This window comes from Hibiscus syriacus, unplaced genomic scaffold (genome assembly GCF_006381635.1).
Source record: "Hibiscus syriacus cultivar Baekdansim isolate YM2019G1 unplaced genomic scaffold, ASM638163v2 tig00111621_pilon, whole genome shotgun sequence".
Taxonomy (NCBI): domain Eukaryota; kingdom Viridiplantae; phylum Streptophyta; class Magnoliopsida; order Malvales; family Malvaceae; genus Hibiscus; species Hibiscus syriacus.
In genome coordinates, this window is record NW_024063138.1 from 1,639,505 (window position 1) to 1,648,191 (window position 8,687).

Below are 8,687 nucleotides of genomic sequence, written 5' to 3' on the forward strand. Positions count from 1 at the left end.
TTTTAGTCTATTTGTATATTATGGAGAATACAGCGGTTATGGGAGGATATTCTTCATAAAATCTCTTATCGTCGTCTTTTTAAAATATAAGACAATGTTGGATTATTTGTGAGAATTAAAGAGGTGATCTTTCAACTTATTAGAGTGAAATCTTGTTAACTATTCTTAATAGGAGGCTATCATTCGTAACTTTTGTATTTATATAAGGGATCACCAATTAAATTCAAATTTGCAATTGTAATTTTTTAGAAAATCAAGACAACACGTGATTTTTTTAAAGATATTAAGAATGTAATGGGATGTTTAACCTTCCTCACTTGTAGTTGACTCCCTAACTAAATCTTACTTTGATTTTAATTGGAGACATCCAAAATTATATTTTTCCAAAAAATTTATAACAAAATCCAAATGATAATTTCATAAATCACTAAAAAAAGAGTTTTTAACGGGAGTTTTCAGTCATATAGCGGCGTTTTTAAGCGTTGTTAAACCAAACGTTGCTAAAGGTTATGTTTTTCAGCAGCATTTTTTTTACAAAAGCCGCTAAAGGTAATGATATTTAGCGGCTTTTTTACAAACGTCGCTAGAGGTTATGATATTTTAGCGGTGTTTTTTATCCAAATGCCCCTATTTATATTTTATTTTGTGGCGTTTTGTATCAAAAACATCACTAAATGTTATGACATATAGTGGCGTTTGTTCCCAAAAATGCCGCTAAATGGTATGTCATATAGTGGCGCTTGTGAATGTAAAACGCCGTTATTGACTACATATATAGTGGTGTTTTCTGCATAAATGCCGTAAAAGATCTAGTGGGGTTCTTTTATACAAACGCCGCGAATTAAAACTAATTTTTCAAATGTTGTTTTCTACTCTTTTGTTACTCAAATTTAACTAGCATTATCTAATAAACTTGACATCCATAGCAACAAACTTGAAATCTATAGCAAGAAACTTGAAATCCATAATAATAAATCAAAGTTTACATTAACGTAAAATATAATATAATTTAACATTGTTAACTACAATAAACAATAATAACAACTAAGATGGTGGACTCTGGGTTGAGTTTGTCATATCATCTGCATCATAGCTTGAAATTGATTTTTTCTAGAAGGGATGGCTTGATCTATACCCAATTGGTCCACTGCCTATACAAATTTCTTGTGGAGTTCTGGAGTCCAGTCGACCAGAGAAAACAAACCCAAAATAAGTACTTAATTTCTACATCAATATATAAATGTATAAAAAATTACTTGATCATAAATGTTCAAATTTTGAAATCAATCGATAAAACTATAAAAGTTTGATGGGAAATGCATATTCTTTCTCACAATTTTGGCCTGTAAACGTTTGTGATCCATGTCAAGTGGACAAATGAATACTTATTCCAATACCTTTGATGCTTCAAACATGAAGGTATCAAAAATCTGTTTAAAGGTATCCTAGCGTTCCTCTGTGAAGAACTGGTGTACTTTAACTGCACTGGAAACCACAAACGCACATGCAATATCAAAATATATAGGGAACCATATCAAGACAGACATGAATGTCAGTATAAAGCACTCAATGGCACAAAAAATGACTTGAATCAGATACTAACGAACCTATACAATCAGCAGGATTAGATTTGGGAAATGGAGAGAATTGAACTCTCAGCTCCACAAACCCCACCAGTTGGAACATTACTTAACGTTGATTTTCTTAATGCGAGTGTACCAGGAAGGTTGGGAACATTAAAGCTACCATGAATACCATGTAGTCCCTGAATAGAACCTGCAAAAACAAACAATACAATAGCATGAACTCAAAAGAACATAGGTGAATAGAAATCTAGTAAAATTTACCCACCACTGTGATGGAAAACAGGGGAGTCAGCACCAGACTGACCAGAGAAAGGTGTTGTAAAAGAGCGTTCGCTACTGTCCGGAAGATTAGATGATGATCCGTTGATAGATGACTGCAACAAGATGCAAATTATAGTTTCTAGTTAGAAGACAGACATGTAACACAAAATACAAACAACCCATGAAAGGTTACCAACATATACACGATTCGAAGAGCCCGTCGTAGCAGCTCCTCTTGCCCCTCTCGGAGAAAATTCTTCCCTACGAGGAGGCGGTGGTCCATAGTTGACCCTCAATGCCCTCCCATCTAATTCCTGCAATCAGTAAGTACAAACAGAAGAACATTCCATGATAACCTGGATACAAACTTCTGACAAAAACTATAGATTTCTAATGAAATTTAATGCTGCTGGAGTATTTCGATAATACATTAAAATTCAAGCACACTCATTTTCCCATCCTCTATGCTGGAAATTCATTTGCAACAGTAGGTACCAAGGCCAGAACATAAATGTCAACCCTCAAAACTCTTTTAGAGATGACATTTATGCAGATGGATCATCGAGAGGTACTCTAAACCAGAAGAGAATAATCGCATTCATTTAAGTAACATGTAAACGAAGCAATTACATTTTCAACATACTCTATGATCCCGAAAAACGGCTTACATAGCCATTGAACTGTTGAGCAGCAGCTTCAACTTCCTCAGTTGTAGACATGGTTACAAAACCAAAACCCCTACTTTTCCCAGTTACTTTGTCATAAATCACCTGCCAAGAGCAATAATTTCAACACATCAAAACCGAATGAGCATCTAGTTTCTTAACTTCCCAAGTGATTAAAGTGATGCAACAAGGTCCATATCTCCTTCAATCCAAATGAATGCTCAATTAAATCACCAAATTTATGCAATGGTCCTTCAACTGGCTAAATTTCTTTTCATTATTCAGTATTCATTTCGAAATGAATTTGAAAAAAATGGAAAATTCTTGTACAATATAGTTTAACATATCAGCAATAAAATACATACTGCTTTAATTATATCATGAAAAGTCTTGAATTTGCTCAACGTTCAGCAACCAATTCAGAAACATGACGAAAATTAAGCAAGTCGCACGTGAATAAACATAACCTTGGAGATTACTAGTAAGAACAAAGAAAACAATGAAAGTACCTCAACCATCTGAACATTTCCAGCACTTCCAAATAAACCGGCAAGCTGAGCACTATCCACACTAAAAGGAAGATTACCCATAAAAAGTTTCTAGTCAGGGGAGAAACTAGTAGCCTCTTCGTCATCACTACCCAATAAACCCGCTTCCTGACCATATTCAGATGAAACGGAAACATTTCTAACAAACTTAAAAAGAAGACAAAGACTTTTTTGTTAAAAGCACAAAACTTTGAACAGGAGAACAAAAGAGAGGCTTTGAATGGAGCTTGTGGTAAAGAGAAGAATGGGAAAGTGAAATGGGTTTTGAGTTTGGGTCCGAGAGATGGGAGTATGAGAGATGAAGCAGATGCTGCAAACATGGCTTCTCATCCTTTTAGCCCCTGTTTCTGCTAAGACAAGAAGATAAGGTTTGCGAAATGGAGGAGAGGGTTTAAGGGGAAAAATACGTGAAGAAGATGTAAACGTCGGGAATGGAACAATAGGTGAAGGGGAAAAAATAAAAAAGGGTTAAAGGGGCGCAAGCTTGTAAACTGTAAACTTGCGGCATTTATAAACATAAAAGCCACTAATTTACTGATAAATTGCGGTGTTTATTAAAAAAATGTAATTAAAGTACGAGTTTTTAGAGGTGTTTATTTAGAAATGTCACTAAAGTACGAGTCTTTAGCGGTATTTGTATAAAAATACCACTAAGTACGAGTCTATAACAGCGTTTGTATAAAAAGGCCGCTAAAGTACAGATCTATAGCGGCGTTTATATAAATGCGCCACTAAAATATGAGTCTATAACGACGTTTGTATAAAAACACCACTAATGTACAAGTCTATAGCAGCATTTGTACAAAAACACCACTAATGTACGAGTCTATAGCAGTATTTGTATAAAAACTCCACTAAAGTACGAGTCTTTAGCGGCGTTTGTATAGAAATGCCACTAAAGTACAGTATTTAGCGGTGTTTCTATAAAAACTCCACTAAAGTATGAATATTTAGCTGCGTTTGTTCAAAAAATACAGTTAAAAATACTGCTATAAAACCATTTTGTTGTAGTGAATATTCGGCCGTACTTTACACAAAACGATGATACTGTCTCCATTTTGCCAAAATGTATACAATTTTAAAGAAAAAATATTTTTGAACCTAAAATTGATTTGAACATTTGTTATTAAACATTTTTGAAATACTAGTGTGAGACTCGTATTAATAAACTTTTTATATAATACGACTTATTTATAATACTTCTTGGTAATCCAAAGTTAAAGTACTCCTATGGAAGTTTGCAAACAATTATGTGCCTACCATGCATAACCTAGTTATTAAAAGAATTGGTATGGATGCTAGTTACCCACATTATGGTTTCTTCCAAGAAGACATTAACGTGCGCCACCAAGGATGAGCCACCTCATGGTATAAAACCCTATTTTCTTTCTCTTAAACCCACGTATTAACCCTAAGAAATCAAATCAAAATACAAAACCCAGAAATCTTGCCATGGCTTTCTATTACTCCTCAATATCAGTCATGACTACGTGAGTTGTCCCGAGTATGTTCGTTCTATGATACCACATCGTCTTCTTCACTTAGATATAGAGATATGTTACGTTGCATCTTTATACCTGGAGATAACCTTGTAAACCTTGAATTGCTTCTTCATCGGTCATCATGACATGTTTTTATCTGGAAAAAATGCTCATAACACCATACATTCCATGCTCATGGAGTCAGGAGCAACCCGAGAATTCATTGATGATGTCTTGTTCCTGATATCTTTTCTTATGCACGACATGACGATAGTTTGCCTATAAACCTTGAACTTCAAGTAATGAAGCTGAGAGTCAAGATACTTGTTGAGGTGGACCTTGATGACAAGATCAATGAGTTGGTTGATGAATTGTTGACGAGTTCGTTGAATTTCAAGTCTACTAGTAAGTCGTCTCAGTACAACAAAACATGTTTTTAGCGGCATTTTTTAGTCATATAGCGGCGTTTTAAAGCCCACTAAAAACCCTTCTAGCGCAAAGACAAACGCCGCAAAAGTTTGCAACGTTTATGAACGTCAAGTGCCGCTAAAGGTTATGCTTTTTAGGGGCTTTTTTACAAACGCCGCTATTTATCTTTTTCTTTAGTAGCGTTTGTTCCAAAAAAATACCGCTAAATGTTCTGACATATACTGGCATTTGTGAATGTAAAATGTCGCTATTGACTACGTATATAGTGGCATTTTCTATATAAGTGTCGCAAAAGATCTTAAACTTTAGTGGCGTTTTGTTTTACAAACGCCGATATTGAATATGTAATTATTGGCGTTTTATTATATAAACGATGCTAATTATAAATGATTTTTCAAATGTTGTTTTCTGCTTTTTTATTACCCAAATTTAAAATTTTAACATGTAGCATTATCCAACAACTTGAAATCCATAATAATAAATCAAAGTTTACATTAAAGTGAAATATAATGTAGTTCAACATTGTTAACTGGAATAAACAAAGCATATATCTAAAATAACACCTAAGATGGAGAACTCTGGGATTGATTTTGTCGTATCATCTGCATCATAGCTTAAAGTTGATTTTTGAAAGTCTTCATATTTTTTCTGATATGTTGCTTCTCTCTCTACTTCCCTCGCTTCAGTTTCGGCTTTTATTTGAGCAAAATTTTCATCCATTTAAGTCAAATGTTGTTTTAAACGACTAACTTATGATTGGGAAGACTGGCTATATGATGACATGTATTGAGATGAATTGGATCCAAAATATTTGGTTGGGGTAACGAATGAACCTTGAAAGCGAACCCGGCCATATCTTTCAAGACTCAAAACTTCATTAATAACTTGATTTTCAATCTCACCCTCTTTAACAATACCATGACTTGAAGTCGTAGCTTCATACTCCGCCCTTTTATCCTTCAATTTTTCCTAATAATCAATTCAATCATTATTTTAAATAAAAATGTCATACTATAGATATAAATATAACATAATTCAAATCTTGTGTCCTATAAATGTACCATACTTTCTGTAGCTACATCAGTCATAGGAGTGTCATCCTTTTTGGTATGTGTCATGTCAAAGAGCTTTATTCGTCCAACTTTACTATGTGAATTAATTAATACCTTGAGATAATCAATAATTTTCGTTACTATGTGCTACCAACTATAAATCATTATGCGAATAATCAATAATACCTCATCATTAGCTATACAAGCAAAGCTCTTCAACCCGGTTGTGTGAGTAAACTTTTGTTGTTGTCTCTAACAACATCAACATGCTCTCGATCCTACAATTTAAAATTTGTACTTATAAAGTCAATATTATAATGACATAATATTATTTTTTTAAAATGCATCGTACCTCTCCTGTCTTTTAACTCCAAACATGATTGTATCTTCCCATTAATACCTGAGCATTTCAGGTGGGACAATTTGCAGCTTCTCTTCAAGGCTGAGATGATTCTTGAAATATTTCTTTTTTAAAGAACTCTTTTGGTCTCTCCATTTCTTCCCTAACGCTTGCTTCAAATAATCGTCTGAGACCTCTAAAGAAAATTTCTCCTACAAATAACGTAAGTGTTCAATGTAAATATAAATTACTATTTAACTATAAAGGATTATCTATTATAATGACATTATTACATTAACAAAATCCACAACCTGGGTTTTGCTACTATTTGGCATTTCGAGCCATGACTCATAATTAATTAGTAAAAGATTAACATTACGTGCAGCCAATCCTAAGTAACCGGATAGAAGACGTGCTTCTGGACCAATAGGTTGTACGACATCATTTCTTGAAACTTTCACATGGTTCCCAGGAGGAAGTTGGTATAATTCCTTCAATGTTCCACGTCCTCTAATCTTACGTCTTCGACCATTTTCAACTATATAAGAATAATTCAATGTAAGTTTTGAAAATCAACCAACAATTAAATAAAGTATCGAACATTACCTTCAATTTTTACATTTTCTTCAATAGTATTCGGAACTTCCGAAGATCCAACACCACTCGATTCCTCATTATTTGTTTCTTCCTTTTCTTGAGAAGCTAAAAAATTCGTAAATAACTTAATTTTTTCCTGGGCAAAATATCTTCAGTAAACAAACAACAATTTTAGTGAAAATATTACTATTAATGAATATATTGAACTACAACATGTTATAAGTTATAATATTATAAATCAATCAATTAAGATATAAAATCTTACTACTTAAATTATAAATTAACAATTTAAACTATAAATTATAATGCAAACAAATTCAAGGTTTATTTTATTAATTACATAAGAAACAAAACATAAGCATTACATTTAATGACATAAGCTACGGATAGATTCAAGCATGGCTCCGAAAAAACAAATAATATTTGAACCTGAAGAAGATGGTATATTTCTTTCAAAACAAGGTTGACAAAGGACCACAATTATTTTCACTTTTCTTTTAAAAAAATATTTTAAATATTAAAATAATAGTAATATTTTTGTCAATTGCATTATTAATTGAAAAACATGACACCCTTATTCAAATGAAGCTGATGAGACATAATGATATACTTAGGAGTCATAATTATGAGATTGTTATGTATGAAAGCTGTAATTTTAAAATTGTTCATGTGTACGAATCAAGTGACTTTAGTGATTAAAGAGATATTTGTTATTCATAGAAAGTCCGAGTTCGAGGAAGATGTTTGCAAGAGTGTTGAGTATTCATTATCAAATGATTAAGAGTCTTTTGAACATATATGACCTTATAGTTACCCAAGATTAATTAAAAAAATCGTTCATGTATAATGCATTAGCAAGAAACGCATTATTAATGGAATTGAAATATGATACAATTCTGTTAGTTTCATTCTATTGAAAAGAGACTTGGGCTAAGCTTAGTTTTACTAAAGCTACACAAATCAAATCAAGGAATGTCTTAAAATAAGGGTTCATTTTTTACCCATTTCCAATTGACAAGCAAGGAGGATTTCAACTGAATTGAAATTTTAATTGAATAAAAAAGAAGTCTTGAATTATCAGTTGTAGATAAATACTTGATTCAAATAATTCTTTGGATATAGGTTTGATTTTTCAACAACTTTGGTAATAAGGAGTTCAAGTTGAAACAATTTCTTTGGGTTGTTGAATTCATCTTTAACTTTCTTAATCTTCTTCAATTGCTTCAAAATTAAGACAATGAATTGTTTCGTCTTAGTTTTTATTCTAAAACGGTTATCTAATTTTCATTTTGAAACCCAGAATAACAAATAAAATTATGAAAGGCAAACACAATTAAGGACAATCTCTTTATCAAGAAGCATATTGGAAGGTCAAAAGATAGATGGGTAACCTTTCTTAGAGCATTAATTGCAACAATTATTTCTTGGATTTTAGCAATTTGTACTGTAGATTCTTCTACGTTCAACACTTTTGAATTCATTAGTGTGACCTCAACCTGCGACATAAACCATATGACTAAAATGCAGCCAGAAAAATGTACAAAAACAACAATCGACTAACTTGCTGACTACGTTAGAATACTGTGCTAAAGAGTTAAAGATTTCACAATGCAGATCAAAACTTTTAAATCAACAATGACCACACACACACATATATATAAATTGGTAACCTAAACCTACAAACTTTCTCAGGTTTCTTTGTAATGGACTAATGAAAGCACTACCGTT

General features: G+C 32.6%; 1 non-coding gene and 1 pseudogene across 1 annotated transcript; one reads left to right on the forward strand and one right to left on the reverse strand.

The window, feature by feature from the left end:
• Positions 1 to 1,624: 1,624 nt before the first annotated feature.
• On the reverse strand, positions 1,625 to 3,450 carry LOC120166031 (annotated as a pseudogene).
• Positions 1,852 to 1,932, forward strand: LOC120166164. Its single transcript, XR_005519900.1, has one exon. It is a non-coding gene; the product is annotated as a small nucleolar RNA snoR35 (small nucleolar RNA).
• Positions 3,451 to 8,687: the final 5,237 nt, after the last annotated feature.